Below are 21335 nucleotides of genomic sequence, written 5' to 3' on the forward strand. Positions count from 1 at the left end.
GAGGGGGAAGGGTAAGCTGGGATAAAGTGAGAGAGTGGTAGTGTATATATGGACATATATACACTACCAAATGTAAATTAGATAGCTAGTGGGAAGCAGTTGCATAGCACAGGGAGATCAGCTCGGTGCTTTGTGACCAGCTAGAAGGGTGGGATAGGGAGGGAGACACAAGAGGGAAGAGATATAGGGATATATGTATATTTATAACTGATTCACTTCGTTATAAAACAGAAACTAACACACCCTTGTAAAGCAATTATACGCCAATAAAAACGTTAAAAAAATAAAAATAAAAGTGAAAATGAATTTGGGCTACATATAGTGTAAAAACATCTTATATGTATAATATACACATATAAATATATAATATTCAAATTGTATAATATTTAAATCTTATAAAATATATAATGTTCAAATAATGTAAAGTATATAATTTTCAAATCATATAAAACATATATAATGTTTAGGGACTTCCCCGGTGGCGCAGTGTTTAAGAATCCGCCTGCCAATGCAGGGGGCACGGGTTCAATCCCTGGTCCGGGAAGACCCCACATGCCACGAAGCAACTAAGCCCGTGCACCACTACTACAGAGCCTGTGCTCTAGAGCCCGGGAGCCACAACTACTGTGTCCATGTACCACAACTACTAAAGCCCGTGTGCCTAGAGCCTGTGCTCCACAACAAGAAAAGCCACTGCAATGAGAAGCCCATGCACAGCAACGAAGACCCAATGCAGCCAAAAATAAAATAAATTAATTAAAAAACCCAAACACATGTAATGTTTATATCATGTAAAAGTATCATGCTAGGCAAAAATAACTGTCTCCATTTTTTAATGAAGTTGAAAATATCTAAAAATAGCACATGTTTTTAATGGATACCTTAATTTACAGAAAAAGCATAAAAACAGGCAATGAATAAGGAAGATCAAATTCAGGGTAGGGGGAAGATATACAGAGTAATGAAATGTTGGAGGGCATACAGGGGTTATCAACTTTTTCTATAATGATTTGTTCCTTAAATTATTCTCTGTTTTCTATGCTTGAAAGATTTCATAATAGGAAAAAATTGTCCTCATTTGCAACACTGTGAATATAAAAATGGCCTTTCATATTCTGCCTCTCTACACCCATCTCCCATGGGCTTATGGATGTCATTTTGTACCAGGCTGGACTTGTTTTTACCATTTATTTCCTTGTCCTTAGAAAGACTGAGGGCATCTATTTTGGTCCATTTTCCTCTTTCACTGTTCACAACTTGGTTAATTCCACTCCCGTCAATCTTTATTGTACCTACACTTAAAATATTATAAGACAAAGTAATTTCTGGGGAAAACGATTCCCAGATGACAGAATTCATATTCTTCACACCTAATGATGCAACCTCCTGATACACAGAGGCACAGGTTGAGAGGAGAAAGGATGACCCAGCTACATTCAAATCAACCCATTTTCTGGGATGACCTACACTCTGCACAGAGATGGACAGTTGGTTCAGGACCATGAAAAGGAAGGAAGCTGCTGGCTTGTTAGACTCCCTTTGGCAGGTCAGGAGAATGGACTGTGGAGGAGGAAGGCTGGATGCACCCGAAGGTTGCAAAAGTGCATTGAATGCTAAACAGAAAGTACATATCATGAACTTTTCCCCTGGCTACTCTGCTGAACTAAATATCATGTGATATTTATCATGCTATTTAATCTCCTCAGACTTCATTTCTCTGTAAATAACATGGGGATGCTAATATATGCCACAAAGTCAGATCAGAGAGCAAATGTGAGGATTAATGATCTGTGGAGTCTGATCTGACTGTTGCTGTTTTGTTTGTGTTTTGGCAGAGTTTAAACCCTTTCGAATTGCTAAGATCCATTTCCTGTATTACCAGCTTTTTAAAGTGGTATTTTTTTTATGACCTGAGTTAATAATTATTTTTAATTGAAAGATCAGATGTTTCTAAAGTGTTTTCAGCCTCTTGGTGAAACAAAGTGCTAGGAAGCTCTATCAGTCCATATTCTGGGTCCTACAGGGAAATAACTCTGGAGTGATTGCTTGCCCTTTGTTAAGGTTGAAAGCCCACACATGTGCTACGATGGAAGAGCTTTCCCTTTAATTGCAGGGGCTTGCAGTGGATGGTGGCTAACTTCCCACAGCTAACCAAGTCCAAGGGCAGCCTTACATATACCCTCTCTAGATGCAGGGGGTGTGGGTGTGGGTGTTCCCTGGGGGTCTTGCTCCCTTTCCTGGACTCTAACAAATCCAGGAGAAGTTTGTGAAATTCCCGTGAAACTTGCATTCCTTAAAAGCCATGGCCTGCCTGGGTTCAGTGACCACACAAGCTAATGACCAAGCAGCAACAGTGGGTGCGGTGGCCCTTCCAATGATCACAAGACAGTCCTTTCCCTTGTCTTCATCTCCCTGGCTACCTGGGAAATGGCTGAGGCACCTCTAACTAATTCTGTAATTGCCCTGCTTTGTAAAGTTACCTGATGATGGTACCAGATTTTAAAGCAATGCCCAGAAGGGAATCTGATTGTTCTCAGTTCTCAGGACTTCAAAGAAACCAGATTTTTTCCAGTGCTTTTTCTCATTGATACCAGTGTTTACAGGGCCTTTGCTGCCAGGTTCCTGCTTGCTGTGCAACCCAGGGTGATGACCCAGTTTAGGAGATTAATTGGGCTAAGCCACAGTCTTCAAGTCTCAGAAAACCACAGGATCTGCCGTGGGGGAAGGTCCCATGCCTCCTTGGGTTCTCAGGGCTGCAGCCCTCCTCGCTTGCTGCTCTTCCTGGTCATGCATGCTGGGACTCCCCAGCCCAGCACCTTGCTGCTGGATGACCCTGACTTTGATCCGGTTCTGATTACCAGGGTTCTGCCTGATCCTCAGAATCCCATATCTCCAAAGAATCTCCATCTTTGTTTTGTCTTCTGTGCCTAAAATAATGAGACCACCTTGCCTTGCTTGTTTCCATCACTCCCAGCTAGCAACGCCCCTAAATAATGACATGGTTACTGAAATTCCCATCCAAGGGGCTGGAGCCCTGCTAGCAACAGAGAGTCTCCTGGCACACGCTATCCTCCCACAGCACAAAGGCTATGCTACATATGAACTCAGGTGTTCATATGCCTATTTTCCTCATAGACCATGAAGAATCAAACCACTTGCATTGTTAGCATTTTTAACATCTCATTATCAGAACCCTTGTGCCTTATATATACCAGACCCTTAATAAATATTTGTGAACTAGCTAAAATTTCTTTAGCCCATACTGTGGGCTAAGCACTGTTCTATGGGCTAAGCTATGCATCTACCATCTTGTTCTCTGATCATACCCTTTTAAGAGAGTAGAAAATTGAGGCACAGAGAGTACTACTCACTATAGAATACACCCCGCCCCCACCCCCCCCCACAATGAGTGAGAGAATGAAAGCTGAAAGCTTACTTAACGCTTGACCAGATTCCCAAATACTGGCTACTGCAGGCTTCGATATTGCCTTGGCCAAGTACACCAGGTCTATTTGGATTAGACTGACCCAAGTTCAAATCCTGTTGCTTCATGCACGTACTTACTAAACCGTCATGGGCAATTTACTTAGTTTTGCTAAACTTGCTCTCTCATATGTAAAGTAGGGTAATATTATCTGCATCATAGTATCATTGTAAGTTTAGTTTTTAATTATAAGCAAGAATGTACCAATTTAAATTACTGTAGATGAGATAATAATACAAAAATATGAATTAATAAATTGAACTCATTCATTATAATTTTATTTTAATACCCATATTATTATTTAAGATTAAAAATGAAGAAATACTTCTAATTTTAAGTCAGAATATTTTGCAGGTTAGTTGCTAATTTATTTACTAAGAATTTTCTATATTAAATCTAAAATTTACCTTTTAGTCAGGAAGAACAAGATGGATGTTATAAAATACTGCATCTATTCTAGTACATTAAAAATTTATATCAAAAATACTTGATTTTCATTAGTTTAATTATGTGTTCCAGCAAAATGTACAATAAAGTATATTTCTCTTAAGTAGACTGTATATTTTCTATTACTTTCATCATAAAATTAGTTGTGAAAAATTAAGTGTGATTCAAAAAAATCACATTTAAGTACTCGGCAAACCTGTTTTCTTAAGGGAAAGTTATATCTGAAGTGAAAATAATATTCAAATATTAATAATAGTACCAGATTATACTCTAAAGAAAAAAAATTAAAGACAGTGAAAAGTTTACACATTGTTCAACTGGCAGCACTCCTAACTTTCTAAAATCAGTTAATGTTTTTTTTTTTGCTTCACATAAGATTTCATACTCTTCTTTTTCTGAATATTTGTTAGCACTTGAATGTACAGGCATACCTCATTTTACTGTGCATCGCTTTATTGTGTGTTTTACAAATTGAAGGTTTGTGGCAACCCTGTGTCAGGCAAATTTATTGATGTCATTTCCCAACAGCATTTGCTCACTTTGTGTCTCTGTGTCACATTTTGGTAATTCTCATAATATTTCAAACCCTCCACTAGCAAAAAGATTACAACTCACTGAAGGCTCAGATGATGGTTAGCATTTTTTACAATAAAGTATTTTAAAATTAAGGTATGTACATTGTTTTTAAAGACATAATGCTGTTGCACACTTAATACATGATAGTATAGTATAAACCTAACTTTTATATGCACTGGGAAACCAAAATATTCATGACTCGCTCTATGGCGATATTCACTTTATTGCAGTGGTCTGGAACTGAACCCCTGATATCTCTGAGGTATGCCCATGTTGTTCCTGCAGCAACTAGTCTTTTCAGGTCAGGTATCTTGATATTTTTGGATGGGAGGAAACATTAGCAAACAAATAAAACCCAAGACAGAAATCTTTTTGGCTTGGAGGTTTTCTCCAGTATCGGCTGAAGCAATAACTGTTTTCCACAAGCAGGTAATGTTAAATGTTATCAGCAAATAATTAATAGGCTGTGATTCTGTGATTATTTCCTTTCCACCCTTATAGCTTTTTTTTTTTTTTTTTTAAGCAGAAAGGAAATTAGTAAAGGGAATTAGGTGTTTATAAAATCATTGGACGAGCAGGCTATAGGCTGGGCCTCCAGGAATGACTCAGACAAAAATGCAGAATTGATTCGTGAGGGGAGCTGATGGTGGGCCACAACTGGGAAAGTGGACAAACAGAAGGCATCGCTGGAATTGTTGGTCCAAGGTCACATCACCATGGCAGTGATCCAGGGATTAGACAGCTCTGGGCACAATTGCCTCTTGACACCCATGGAGCTAGTGACTGAATGTTGGATGCTACTGCAGATTTCGGAAAAACACAACATCTCCATGACTACTTGATGGAGCATTCAACCAAACAGAGCAAAAAGAGCCTCTGACATATGATTAGACCTTTTTTAAGAAAAAAAATTAAAAGAAAACTGAGTTTCCTGATCTGAAGAAGTGCTAATCATGGTCACTGGTGGAAAAGGAAGCCTATCTCAACTGCCCCCAGAAGCAACCGAGACAACCTGGAAGAGGCACGTCCTCAGCACAAGTTACCTTCATTCTACCCTCACCCCATCTTTAAGTACTTGGATTCTGCAAGTTTGCCATTCAATATAAGAATTTCTCTAGTGAGGTGTTTAGTAAATAAGGCAAATGCCTGTATGCTGATGCATCTGTTTTCTTTGATCATCCCTTACGTGTCTAGCACAATGACTAATGCATAACGGCACTCCCAATGCTAACTAAATAAATGAATAAATAAATTTTTACTGCAATTCTGTGGGATATACTTGAGATTTGGGATTATCTGGGGTAGCATGAGAGGAGATTTTTTCTGGTTATTTATGTATACACACCAGTAAATGCTGCCATTAGATGCAGCCATGTGATGTGGAGCTGCAAAGGGGTGATGAAGGGGAAACTTGACATTGAGAAGACATCTCAAAATAACTGGGTCACTTCCCATCTCACATTTTCCCCAACAAAGAACTGAATGGTACTAATTAAAGACAGACTCCTGGAAGATCAGTCTGGAGAGAACATGGCTTAGGTCTGCAGATCATAAAAAGATAGGTTCTGTTAAGGGACGGCACTCCTTAAAGTCTAACAGGGCCTGGAAGCTTGGGACTACATTACTATCTATCAAATGAATGAATGAATATTCAAAAAGACACCATTATCAAGTGCCTACTCTATGTAGGCATTATATTGTGAGGATGGCCAAAAAAAAAAAAATCAAATGAGATTTAGGCTAGATCCTGTCCTCAGGAAGTGTAGAGCCTGGTCTGAAGTCAGAACATGAAAGGCTATGGGCACCCTCGATGGTGGGCACCCAACACTGCCTGGGGCTACCAGAAGGCTTCTAAAAAGAGATGACAACAGGAAGAAGTTGGCTGGCAAAAGAGAGGGCTCCTCCTGGCAGAGACAGCTGGCTGTGCAGAGCCCAGAAACCCTGTTAGAATCCTTTGGTAGCCTCCCAGGATGGGAGCAAAACTGTGATGGGTCAGGGCGAAGGGCTTAATCAAAGTGGCCATCACTGGTAGATGGGAGGAAAGTAGAGGATAACAGTGATTCTAAAATATATATATATAAATACATATATATTTCTTGGGATAGTGAGGCTGGGTTTGCTTTTGAAGAGCCAAGATGCTCAATGAATTCTTTTAGCAAGGTGACAAATAATTACAATACTGTGGTACCAGATATCACTCACCAACAGTATTGGCTGCAATCTTTTCGCCCATTTCTACCTCAAAAAAGGTACAAAGCCTGAGGTTGTTTTTTTTTTTTTTTTTTTTTTTTTTTTGCGGTATGCGGGCCTCTCACTGTTGTGGCCTCTCCCGTTGCGGAGCACAGGCTCCGGACGCGCAGGCTCAGTGGCCATGGCTCACGGGCCCAGCCGCTCCGCGGCATGTGGGATCTTCCCGGATCGGGGCATGAACCCGTGTCCCCTGCATCGGCAGGCGGACTCTCCACCACTGCGCCACCAGGGAAGCCCCTGAGGTGTTTTTTATTTCCTTTTTCTTGGCTCATATGCCTACGGCCAAAAGAACAACCCCTAACTACCCAGCTGAAACCTCACGAGAGGCCGACTTCTGCTACTGATGGAGCCGTTAGCACCTAGTGTTGATCCCCAGCTCCCAGAGGTGCATCTTCAGAGGCTCTGACTTCACAGTGGCCGAGTCCCTTCTACCCTGTGGGTGGCATAGCCAGGCCTTGATCTCTAACGACTGTGCAGCCCTTGGCACTCTGGTGCCAGAGGATGGCGGATTTGGACCTGGGGATGATTTCAGCTCAAGCTCATGTTTTCCTTTCTAAGTTTTTCCAGTGAAAGAGCAGATTTCCACCCCGTTGCAGGCTGTTAAAACGTCAGACTAACAAGTTTTCAACAATCTGTCAGTGCAGATCTCCAGCAACGACCTGGCACTGTCTTTGAATCGGGGCTTCGTCGTCCAACCCAACCTCAGCCAGTCAAAATAAGAGACACAGCAGCAGAAGAAAAAAAGATAATCACCTCGAGCTGAGCAGAAATTCTTCACAAAGCCATTGTTGCCAACAGCCAATAGCAAATCTGTGGGCTGCCTAACCTGAGGTGACCCATCAGGAAGGGCCATCCCTCATAAACCTCTAATTAGCTATGGTTAGGAGTGACTTGAAAGATATTAATGCTATTGCTATTGGAAAAGGAGCCTACCAGCTTTTAACAGCTTTGTTTTTTTCTTCAGTCAAATGTTAGCTCAATGCGTATGCTTTCTATTAGAGAAGTGCCAGCAGCAGCAATCTCCAGAGAGTCTCTCAGCATTTCATTACACACCCCTATTTTTAAATGTTTAAAAACTACTTATTATGAACCAAAACTTGGAAAACCCGATTTCAGCCCAAGAGTAAATTTTTTTTTTTAAGTTATTCTACTAACATCCAGGATACAGAACTGTGTTTCCTGTCATTTCGGCCCTGGACAGTAGAGGGCACCAGGAAGGCTGTATCTCTAACATGTAGTTGGACCCCCTCAAGGGAGATCCCGGGATTAGATGGCTCACAGGTTCAGCATCACTGTGTCAGGTTATTTTACTCCCTTCAGTTCCTGCAGACCTTCTCCTCGTACCACTTTTAGTCTTGAATTCCACCGCACACATCAAAATGTACATTGATAACCACACTTTTCATCGTGCAAAATGGTGGCAATAGCCTCTGGGTAAGCCCAATTTTAGCAGAACCTGTACCTGTGAGGGCTGATGGCATGTGGAATATAACTGGGGTATCTCTCTAACACACCCAGTTATAGGAACTGAGTGGGGATCTTGGTCCAAGGCACTCTGGGTTTCTGGTATGAACTCTAAGAATCCTCCTCCATCAGACACAAATAACTATGCCATAAATCTTGATAAACAGAGCAAAAATTGTGTCAGAATTTTGCAATATAATTTCATCTTTCATCCTCTCAGAGCCCCAAGTGTTGGTAACAAGCTACAGCTAGTTTTCAGTGAGAAAGACAGACACTTCTGTGAAAGCAAACAACTAAAGCCATAACCACTTCACTCTACATAGGGACTTTTGAAAGGTGAAGTCCATAGACACTTTGTGTTAGAGCAAACAGAAAGCAGTACAGAGAGAGGACAGATTGGTACATATAGTGGAAAGAACTTAGAATATCTGGATTCAAATCCCAACCCTATCCCTCATTAGCTGTGTGATCTTAGGCATGTCTTATCTTTTTGAAGCTCCTGGTAGAAAAGAGAGAGTGACAATGCTCACCCTTCTACTGAAATAATGTAATATGTGCGAAAGCATCTTGTGTACTCTGAAACCCATCATGGGGCCTGGTGTGTTCGGTGTTTTGTGGAATTTCTTCCACAAAACAGGTGGAGGTAGGAGAGGGCCATTTGGTGGTACTGTGTACAAGAGAGAGAACATGGGATTTTATGAGGGGAAAATGTTTGCTCCTCCCATAATGGAGAGCACTGGTCCTTCAGAGGGTAACCTGCAAAACCAGAGGTCTAGAGCACAGAGGTCCGCAGGGAAGGATAGAAGCAGTAAGCTTGGGTTGGGCAAGAGTAGCAGCCTTTGAGAAAGTATTTGAGAAGAAGAGAGGAAGCAAAGTCTAGTGTGAGGTGCAGATCTGAAAGAATGCAGGAAAAGGAAGAGGGCCTGTGTGAGGATTTGCACATTGGACAGGGCAGCTCCAGTACCATAAACAAACACTGTTAATCTGGGAGGGATCTGGGAGACCACTGTGGCCAACCAAGTCACCTTATAGATGCAGCAAACAAACAAGTCCCTGTGGGGTCAGGTGACTTTCCATTCCAAGGTCTTATGATGATCAGAGTATGGGCTCTTGAGTTCAAATCAAGACTTCAGTATTTACTAGATGCATCACCTTGGTCAAGTTACTCAGTAATTCTTTGCCTGCATTTCCTCATATGTAAGATGGAGATAACACTACTGCCTACATCCTGGGTTCCTCACGAGGATCAAACGAGGATTAATATAAACACCTAGAAGAGTGTCTGGTAGAAATAAGTACCCAATAAATTATTAGTTTTAAGAGTATACAATTATTTAGAAGCAAAGAAGCCATGAAAACCATAGTGTTTTCAACCGCCATTCAGTGATGTTCCACGTTACCTCCTTATTTTGGACACTGAGCCATTGTCCTGGGCTCAGGCCCTCTGAAGCATGCATAAAGGGACAGAGGCCAGTGGTACCTGTTAGACGGGAGTGCCCAACAAATACTTATTTAATGAATGAATGGGAAATCAGAGGGCAAAGAGCAGATGGGGAACTGGACCAATCCTTACTAGACAACTATCTCCAGTTCCTGCAAGGGAAGTGTTTGTAGGTCTAAAGTCAGGTCTCATTTTTTTTTACTGAATATTTCATTCAGAATATCCATTCAGCAAAACTTCACTGGGGGCTTTCCAATTCAGTAAAGATGCTGACCTATCTGTAATTAGCTGCTTATGTTGAACTTATTAAGTTCAGTAGAACCTATCTCTATTTTGATTACATTATTTTCAAATAATTCTTGTGTGTGTCTGAAGGCCTAATTAAGGAGGAGTAAGCAGACTTTTTGTGTAGTGGAGCTGTTGACGGTAGGAGGTTCCTACAGACCATTTGGTTACTGGACTAATGCCCAGGGACTATCTAGCCCTGCCCGATGCACCCTCATCCTTGGCATCAAGAAGAAGGAAGAACCCAAATAAGTTTGGGGAAGCGGAGATTTCTCATAGGTGATCGGGTACACTGGCTACATCCTGATGGGTGTGGAAGAGCTTCTGAATAGCGTATTCCAATTGGACAGGGGAGAGAGGAACTTGTTATTAATCAAGTCCTCAGTGGGCGGGGGGGAGGTGTTGAAGATCATGAGATAAGCTGGAAGGGTGTCTCTCCCAGGTACCATAAACTGTAGCTGCAAAAGCCTAAAGGCAATTGAAGAATTGAAGGAAGTTAAGAATGGCTAGAAGTAGATGAGGTTCAGAGAATCAGAAGAACTGGGGACTGGAGAGACAGGAGGCTCGGGAAGTTGGCAGGGACTACATCATGCACGGCCCTGTGGGACTCCATTTAGTGATTGGACAGCAGCCTGGATTCTGTAGACCCTGGATCTGAAAGAAGTCACTGCAGGTCATGAGCCATCTGTTCAAGGCAGTAGAGAAATCCCAACAGTGTTTAGAAAGCTTTTGTAACACGGATACACGTTTGCTGACCAGTGTTGCTCTTCACAGCTCTTGGCAGTACCCTTCGGTGGCGAGACCGTTCTGCTACGTGAGCAAAGCACCATCTTATAATTGAGTGTTTAATGACATTATCCCCATTACCCCTAATGCTGCTGGCACTCAGCGAAGGCAGGGAATTCCACAGAACTGCTCACCCAGTCTCACGCTGCAGTCTTACCTCGCACAGGGTGTTTGCAATCAGATAGACTTCTCTAGATTTACTGCCTTCCATATGACCCTTACAAAGGGCAGATGATGGAAATGAGACTGTGACGGGCTATAGTTCCGAGTCTGGCAAGAATATATTATGGAGACCAGGGCCTTTCAACTCATGAGTATGGTGAGGGCTGGGAAGGCATGGAAAGGGCTGGTGAGCCGTCAAGACCCTGGATGCCAGGAGCGAGAGGAACTAGGCACCTGGAGCGAAAGTCCCTCCCTAACACTTGAAAAGAAATCTCCTCAGAAACGAGTGCGAAAGCATGCCGTACTTCAAGAAAATTGTTCCTTTATTTGACTGTCACCTTCAGAGTGAAACTGAACCGGAACAGGACTCCACGTTCCTGCCCTTTCAGGCCGACGCAACGTGCAGCAATGCCCCACTCTGTCCTCCCGCTGCCCCTGGAAGGCTGACGCTGAGCCCCGGGAACAACAGCCTTTTTGTCTGACCTGTGTGCTGCCAACAATATGTACTCACAATGGCTCAACTCCAGCCATCTGGTCGAAGGGTCCAAGCTTTAGACATTGTTTTTCTTGATTTACACTGCAATTTCCAAGCTACTTTATATGACCCTATAGACAGCGAAACCTTAATAGATAATATCAACAGTATCTCCAAATCCTCGCACAGACGTCACAATTCAGAGATTCATGGGACCTCATCCAGCCTGTAACTGAATGAATATTTACTCAGGACAAAGGAGTACTTATAATGTGCTCCCTGCAGCTCAGGGCAGTAATGCTCCTGTACATAAACCAACAATTAAATGTAATCCTATACACTTATAGTTTTAAAAGAAATTCAAACCAGTCCTTGGAATTAAATAACCCCAGTGCTAGAGAAAATGACTTCCAGAACATCAAGCCTAACATGCAAACACAGGGCCTCTGAGCCACAAAGGAACAAACACTTTTCCACAGGGATAAGGGCCTGTTGTATAACTACTTGTGAGGTCAAAGATCCAGATGTTCCCGTAGACAATCAAAAAACTATTACTGGTCAAACTGTACTGACCATCTCCATATGGACAGCTCTGAGACATGGATCTGGCCTCAGAAAGGAGATTTCTGTAAATTCTACTGGCAATCAATGGCAACCCCAGGCTAGAGCTGGAAAATCCAATATCTTGGAGAAATAACTGACAGGTTTTATAAGCTGCAAGTGAAAATGAAAATCCATGAAAATAAGTGTTTATTTTGCTAACAGTTATATTCTGCTTTGGTATCGCTTACTCATTCTCACAACCTACTTTGAAAAGAGCAATATTAAATAGTCACCTCCTCTTGAGTCTCTCTCACTTCAAGAAGGTCAAGACTTTTGGTCTAGATCACTGCTGTCCCCCAGCTAGATTAAGGTCTGTTACATCCTAGGCTCTCAATAAATATTGCTTGAAAAAAGAATGAACAAATGAGTTGGGACACAAATATACACAACCCCTTCATTACTATATGGCAGTCAAGTTAAAAATCTGTGAGATGGTGTAAATTTAAAGTGAAAGACAAGAATAAAGCACTAAAGTTATACTTAAAGTTTAAATAAGCTCATTTGCAAGTTTTGATGCCATTACTCCATTAAGAAGTTGGCATCTGGGGTTGTGCAGTGAATCTATATACTATGAATTCGTTTAAGTGGAGTCCAACCCAAAGGCAAAGATTTCTCCAAGTATTATAGCTTTGAAAGATAATTTTCCCTGGGGAAAGCAAGAATCATAAATGCTTCTTTTTTTTAACCAGCAGCCCTTTCCACTGACAAATATTACTAAAATTAAACAATGAAACAAAATTTCTCTTAAATCTCCTTGTCAGAGTCCATGTCAGGAAAATAGAGGTAATACCTATATTTTATCTCCTTAGTAGATGCTGAAGGGTTAAACCAGCAAAATGCTTCCAATGTCTGAGAAGAAGAATTGTATAAAAGTCAGTTGGGGATTACGTGGACAGGCTGTATTGTTGACAGGTTATGGTTCTCATTTTAATCACTTTATTGCCTCAAGATCCTCTGCAGCCTTCTTACAAGTAGAGATGATCACTGATTTAAGATTTAATTCTTAATGGTGTCAGTGAACTCGAGGAATCCTGAAGATCATGCTTTGTTAGCTTCCCAGCAAATCTCCCTGTGAAACTGACACTGCAGTATGACATATATTCATCGAATAATAATGCTCATTAATTAACTAATGCTCGGCAAACTAGTAGGTTTTGGCTTATACTGAATCTTTTTAACCTAATGACATAAAACTGTTTTCTCTATGTATTTTTAGCAAAGCAAGAGAGAACTTGAAACAATAATAGCAAATAACCTTAGAAATAAAGTAATGCTTATAGACCCATTGTATTAATTTAGCAACCTTGAATTTCAAAAGGGTAGGCTATTTAATTATAGAGGCTGTGTCTTAGCTTTGAATTCTGGTATCCAGCAGAATGTCTGGTATAAAGCTAGTGTCCAATAAATGCTCTTTAATGCATTGGCAGAATGCAGAAAATAATACAAATCAAGAAATGTGATCATCACTTACATTCTACTAAACTCAGACATGTCAACACAAGCATTTCTGGATATCACTGTTAGGTCTGAAACACGTGTTTGCGTGTGTGTGTGTGTGTGTGTGCATATACACATATGTATACACACATATACCATATATATCATATTCATACACATACACGATGTATATCACATAACTCTGCTTTCTAGGTCATTGTAGTTTAGCAGTAAAGAGTCCAGGCTCTTGTCTGGAGTCTTATGACAGTGAGTTTGAACCCTAGCTTCACCATTTCCTAGCACTTTGACCTTGGAAATTGGCTTACTCTTGCTCTCTAAGCCTGTTTCCTTACCTAAAAAACTGAGACAATACAGAACTGTTAGGAGATTAAATGAGATAACACACATAATATTCTTAGCACAGTGCCCGGTACACAGGAAGTGGACAACATATGCCATCTATGACTATTATACCCTTACCCTCTGGCCTTCATCAGGTCAAATAAACAAAGAAGGAAAAGGCTTCCTTTTCACTCTGGATATTGTGAAATTCACCTTGCCCTCCAATCAAAGTGCATATTTGCTGTTTCCTGAGTTTGTCTTGCAAGTTCATGTCTGCAAATCTTTGAGGAAGTGTAAAGAAGTGGCAACAGAGAGCTTGGGCTTTGGAGTCCAGCGGCTGGTGGGTGATGTCTACCAGCCATGTGACCTCAAGAAACCCTCTGAACTTGCTTCATTCTCTCTAAGTTAATGTGATAAAATCTACCTCACAGGGTTGTCCTGAGCATTAGACGTTATCAGTAAAATTCTTGGATCCACAGTATTATGATATATATGTACACATCTATGTAGTTATCTATCTCTGCTCTAGTTTTTTAACTTCAGTATCTATCTTTCCTTCTCCATATGTTCAAATTATCCCTATTTTTCATGGTCTGAATAAAATGGTGATCCTTTATGAAGCTTTCTTGATTTTTTTGGAGCCTAAGTTAATCTTTTTCTCTTCTGAATTTCCTGTAATTCTTGTAGCTACCTTCCACTTTTGTTTTTATTGGAGTAAAATTGCTTTACAGTGCTGTGTTAGTTTCTGCTGTACAATGAAGTGAATCAGCTATATGTATACATATATCCCCTCCCTCTTGGACTTCCCTCCCACCCCCCGCACATCCCACCCATCTAGGTCATCACAGGGCGCCACCTTCCACTTTCTACTTGACATTTTCGTTGTCTATTAGGCCATCTGGATTAAGGCCTAAATCCAGATCTACTTTATTTACTTATTCCATTTATTTCCCATTCAGCCTCTGGAATAGTGTATATACCTCTCTCCGTGCATGTGCGCATGTGTGTGTGTATGTGTTTATGTATATGGTAATGAAAAATATTTAACAAGCAACTGTTTTAAAAATCTTGTTACTACTCTGCCTTAGTCTACAAAGATGTTGAGGTAGATGTTTGTTTCTCTTTGTGGGCATATGTGCATGTTTATACACCGATCATCACCCCCATACACACACCTACACACATGTATATTTCAAAGGGCTTAAAGTCTGGAATTAAAACCTCAAAATGTTCCAAAAGAGAATACGTAGTACACAGTGTTAAACTCATTGTGGATTTCTGTTCGTCATGTTGAAATCTCCTATTTATTTCGAAGTGATTAAGAGAGGACACATTCTCCTGTAACACTTCCTGTAATGTATTTTGTTATTATTCCAGGAAAAATTTTGATCACTGTTACTCACTTATTACAAATGAAATTACTAAACTTTTGGAATCAAGGAAGTAATAGTCAGTTGCTTTCTTGGCCTGCCACCGTTCATACCTTTCACTTTTACCGCTGCCAACATCCTTTCAGAGCCCTTTGTTCCCGAAACATTTCTTCCTCTAAACCCCAAGAGTCATTCTTTTTATTTTCAAAATGAACGATCTTGATGTTGGATAACACTCTCAATGTCATCTCTACAAATAGGTCATCAGTACATCATATGCTGTTATCTACATCAGATAAAGAATAATCTTTTAAAGAGAGCATTTAGTTGAAATTGATGAACAAAGGAATAAAATTATGAAATTTGGTTAAAAATAAAGTTCTAAAATCAAGATCTGATTTTGAGTATTTTTAAGTTAACTACTCATTGGGTATACGTGTTAGTTTCATGAAGTAGTTACTAGTCTTTATTTTATTTTCAAAGTTTAGACCTTTATGTGGCTTCTACTCCCTAAAAAGGAAAATTAACATCTTTTCTGACCTTTAATGTGCAAAACCTTTAATGTAAGGCAACTTTTAAGGAAGACAAAATATCAGCCAACCTATTAACAACTGATGTTTCAAATAAGTGGTTAGGTGAGTTGGCAAGAAAGATTCCTCATAAGGAAACTATTTTGATGGTCAGAATAATAAAGCCAAAGAGTTCTGGCAAATGATACTTTGAAAAAAATGTAATATAACAGACTTTCAATTGCCCATATAACTCCAAGTAGCCCAGAAATCTTATGGTGAATAATAAAGTAAATGTATATTAAAGTTTTTGTCATGAATACACCACTAAAATATTTGGAATCTGGGGAATAACTTTATAACATTTTTGATTTCTCCCTTATTTGCTAGCTCAGTTGCATAAGCCAGAGTCCTAGGTGTCTTCCTTGATTTCTTCCTTCTCCTGCTGCTTCCCACTTTATCTCCTTCAGCCTCAAAACAATTTAATGAACTTTCAAGTGCTTTTGTTTCTACTTCTCAAATCCATCTACTTTTCCCTATCCCACCTCCAGCACTTCAGTTCCCATAGCACCCTCATCCTGTGCTCAGATTTCTGCACAGCTGCCTCCTAAATCTTTTCTTCGTGTCACCTCCCTCCATTCTAATTGTCACATAGCAGCTAGAATGGTCTATGAGTCTGAGTCCATCAATTCTCTGCTTAAAAGTCTTCCATGGCTACTTTTCTTATCATCATAACCTAGAATTCTTAGTCTGGCACACAAGGCCCCTCATCCACAGGCTCTTGCTCCCCACTTGTACACTTGCTCTAGGCTTACTAAGCTACTTTTCCAAAGCCTTACTGTTTTGCCTCACCTGCACCTTCACCAAGGTGAAGCTCCTCCTTATCTATCTTTCAGGTTACAGCTTTGACATCACCTGCTCCTCCTACGGGCCTTCTTCAACCTCAAGGTTCTACTGAGTGCCTCTTCCGAGTGTCCTGGTAGCACTCAGGATAGACATCTATGGACCCATTAATCACATTGATGTCATTTCCTAGAGCAAAAGTCAGGTAAGGCTCCTAGCTTTTTTCCAGTTACTTTCTTGGTGCCTTATGCAGTGCCTCCTACTTAAATGTTTGCTGAATGAAAGAAGGCAGGAAGGAAGCAGCAGTAGAAGGACATATGATACTAATAGAACAAAAGGGAACACAAACAACAGACTACCTAGTAATCCAGGAGTACATCCAAAGTATGAGAAAATCTGCATTCAAAACAACAGCCAAAGAAACAATAAAAACCCTTGACACTTTTTTGATACCAGAGTTTTTGTCTTGCTGAAGAACAAAGACTTTTGGGACTGAGAGTAACGTAGGCTAGGTGCATCACATACTTATTATTTGTTAACAGCACCCAAAAATATCATTAAAGAAGAGCAGAATCCAGTGTAGGGGGATTGGTTTTAGTTTTGGACCTTTGCTTATTGTGTAAATACAGAGACATAACTTGCATGATCTGTTGGCATTTTAAAGTTTAGATGTATTAAAGAAAACCCGTCACGATCAGAAATTTCAAGACTAAGTACCTTCTTTCTCCATATCAGCACACACTAATATATTTTGGGACCAATCTTATATATGACTAAACATAGAGCTAAAAAATTATATAAGCAGTTACAAATTTTTATGAGAGGCAAATATCTAATCATTTTCAAGTTTTAAAATACATATAATTATCATGTTAATTTTATGGTCTTGCCACTTTTAGTTTTTGAACTAGACTCTGTTTTTTGCTTACTTTCAACCCAAAAGAGATAAGGAAATTTTATTTGTTTTTGAAAAATAAATTCAATTAAGAAAAAGACACACTTTCTATCTGAGGCAACTTCATTTAAAATGGCTGAAATTTAAAACACAAATTCAATATTAAGCAGCGACAGTGGCCTTTTTAGGTGACCAATACCAACATATCATTGCATGTGAATAAATTTCACCTGTCCACAAGATCCAGCTTAAAGACCACCTTCCTGGTCTATCACCCCACCCCTCATGTCACACTGCTATATTAACCATGTGTGATTTCTCTCTTCTCCAGATCTTCATGCCAACTTTCATCTTTCTCTAATCTGCATTGTCTGCATTATAAGCAACATCTTTATGCTAGGATTCATTACTCCTATTTAGATTTTAAGCTCATTAAAGGGTGGAAATACTTCTCTTTGGATCCACAACATGACCTAGATAACACAATTAATTGTTGAATTAAATCTCTAACAAATAAAAATAAAAAACATTTATTTGTTTTTGCTATTGTGTTTTTCATTTCATTACTAATAACACTGGTAAAATTCCAAGGCTTCTAGTAGCATGAAAACTCAGCAGTTACACAGTAACGCTTATCTCTTGAGAATCCCTCTCTATGTAATCTCTTTTTTTCCTCGCTTCCCAGAATGATTCCTAGATCCTACTGATATAATATTCTCCATATATATGTATATATATATGACTTATTCATAAGCACTTCTGTGCATTCATCCAAGATGAACTCTTACCTCATCTAACCTCAATAATGTGGGACCATGGCACAGTTCACTGGCTCACATACTTTCCTCCAAGAAGGCTCTTATAATTAATCTCTCTTAATTTGGATCAGTTTTCCAAATTGCCTACTTCAATATATATTTTATTTAATATACTTTTTGTACTTAAAGAAAATATTCTGCATTTTTCTTTAAATATGTGATATGTAAGATGTGTTGATTCTCAAACTCTATTTGGCATAAAAGTTATCTGATCTGTTTGCTAAAATGGGTGGTCCTGGGCTGTACCATTAGAGAGAAAAAGAAGAGGACCCAGGAATTTAAACATCTAAGAAGCACTCCTGGTGATGCTGATGATAGTATCCTTTGATGTTACCTTGGGAGATGCTGGCAAAGCAGAACACTTTTCTAAGAGTGAGGGGATCTGGGTTCTAGAGCCAGCTCTGATCCCGGGCAAATTCCATGGCTTTTGTGAGCCTTAGCTTCCTCATTGGGAAAACAGGAGAGTTAGGCTAGACGTTTCTCAACTCCCTCTGATCCTAATGTTTTTTTCTTTTGTGATTTTCTTCCAAACATAGTCTAGTAATAAGCAAGGAGCAGACCTTCAAACTGCCCCAAGTCCCAGGAATATAGAAATCCTGAGTCCCAGGTCCAGCTCTGTGACCTTAGGCAGGTTTCTTACCACTCATGATCCTTCAATCTCAAAAGTTATTTGACTTTATTCCAATAATTCTTGTGTGCCTCATTTCATAGACTTGGCCACAAGCAAGGTACATCAAGTACGTAGAAAAGCAGTCTGACTAGAAGTATACTGTTTTGTAAGCAGTAAGCCCTTTAGTGACTACATATTCTGATTTTTTTTCCAAAAGAATCATTTTTAATTCAAGGAAAATGATTGAAGTTAGCTAGGAAAATGAATTTGAGTATTATATTGCAATGACCAGATTTAAAATTGGCGGAGTTCATATATTTTTAACAAAAAGGGTATTTCCCAGTAATTCTGTAAAATATCACTCATCTTGCCAACTTTTACACCTCAGAAAAATATTCAAAATATACTATCAACTAAATTTTCTCCTCCCAAGATCAGTATTAACAAACATAACTAACCTTATGAACCACAGGAATTACTGTACTTTTATAAATGTGCTGAAAAGAGTTGTTTAAAAATATAATGTGGCTCTTTGTAGCACTCTGTATTGTAGACTGTAGCCTAGAGAAATAGTCTAGAAATGAAATTTCATTCTACCTTAGCAAGATAGGAACTATTAAAAATATACTCTATTTAAAATTGATGGACACACACAAATCACTGAAGTCAAGAAAGTCTAAGAAAGGCCTGTTTTTCCATCTGGATGGAATATAATCCAGTGGAATGATAACAAAATATTGGTTTTAGTTTATATATTTTTTGTGTTTTATGTGATATTTCACTGCCTTATGGGAACTCTTCTATTAAGAAACACCTAGTGTTGACATTCAATTCACTATTTCAGAAAACATCTTACTAATAGCTTGCTTCTTGCGAATAGAAATTTACTTCTTTTGGCAATTTGGTTTTTAATCATTGACAGAAGTTAAATGGCATGTAGCAACAGGATTTAGAAACCCCAGAAAGACAAAAAAGACTGTTTTGATAGTCATATTTAAATAACCATAACCTGTGTTCATGATTAAACAACTTCTTAGTTTCTACACATATCTATACATCAGAGAAATGCACATCAAAACCACAGTGAGATACTGCCTCACACCTGTCAGAATGGCTATAATCAAAAATTCTAAAAAATAACAAATGTTGGCAAGAATGTGGAGAAAAGAGAAACCTGGTACACTGTTGGTGGGAATGTAAATTAGAGCAACCACTATGGGAAAACAGCATGGAGGATCTTCAAAAAACTAAAAATAGAACTACCATATGATCCAGCAATTCCACTCCTGGGTATATATCCAAAGAAAAAGGAAAACACTAATTCAGAATGATACATGACCCCAATGTTCACGGCAGCATTATTTACAATAGCCAAGATATGGAAGCAGCCTAAGTGTCCATAAACATATGAATGGATAAAGAAGATGTGGTATGTATCTACAATGGAATATTACTAGGCTATAAAAAAAGAATAAAATGTTGCCATTTGCAACAATATGGGTGGACCTGGAGGGTATGATAGCTAGTGAAATAAGTTAGACAGAGAAATATAAACACTATATATTTTCACTTATATGTAGAATCTAAAAAAAAAAGAATGTAACAAAACAGAAACAGACTCACAGATATAAAGAAAAAACTAGGTATTATTGTGGGGAGAGGAAGGGAGGAGTGGCAAGATAGGGGTAGGGGATAAGAGGTACAAATTACTATGTGTAAAATAAGCTACAAGGATATATTGCACAACACAGAGAATATAGCTAATATTTTATAATAACTTTAAATGGAGTATAATCTATACAATATTGAATCACTATGCTATAGACCTGAAACTAATATAATATTGTAAACCAACTATAGTTTAAAAATAAATAAATTATTTATTTAGAAAAAAACTACAGTGAAGAAAAACAGATAAAGTCTATAAAACACTTAGAAAATTTGCCTGTCACATAGGAAATGTATAATGAATTTTAATTACTGAATGAATACATGCATTTTAAAAATTATTTTAGTGTTTCTAAGACTTTCACTTTTTAATATCTCAAGAGTCTTCTCTCTTATCATTGTTATTAAAAATATTTCATCCTATGGATAGACTTTAATATCTTTATTTCCATATAACACAACAATTAAGCTATTTCCAGTTTTTTAAATAATAAAGAGCACTGTGATTAATGTATTTTCTTGAACTGTTTATCTTTTGCTCATAATATCTTTTTTTTTTTTTTGCGGTATGCGGGCCTCTCACTGTTGTGGCCTCCCCCGTTGCGGAGCACAGGCTCCGGACGTGCAGGCTCCGGACGCGCAGGCTCAGCGGCCATGGCTCACGGGCCCAGCCGCTCCGCGGCATATGGGATCCTCCCAGACCGGGGCACGAACCCGTATCCCCTGCATCGGCAGGCGGACTCTCAACCACTTGCGCCACCAGGGAGGCCCTTGCTCATAATATCTTTATTTATTTATTTACTTATTTTTTAAACATCTTTATTGGAGTATAATTGCTTTAAAATGTTGTGTTAGTTTCTGCTGTATAAC

The sequence above is a fragment of the Mesoplodon densirostris genome, chromosome 12 (assembly GCF_025265405.1).
Source record: "Mesoplodon densirostris isolate mMesDen1 chromosome 12, mMesDen1 primary haplotype, whole genome shotgun sequence".
In the NCBI taxonomy this organism is placed as follows: domain Eukaryota; kingdom Metazoa; phylum Chordata; class Mammalia; order Artiodactyla; family Ziphiidae; genus Mesoplodon; species Mesoplodon densirostris.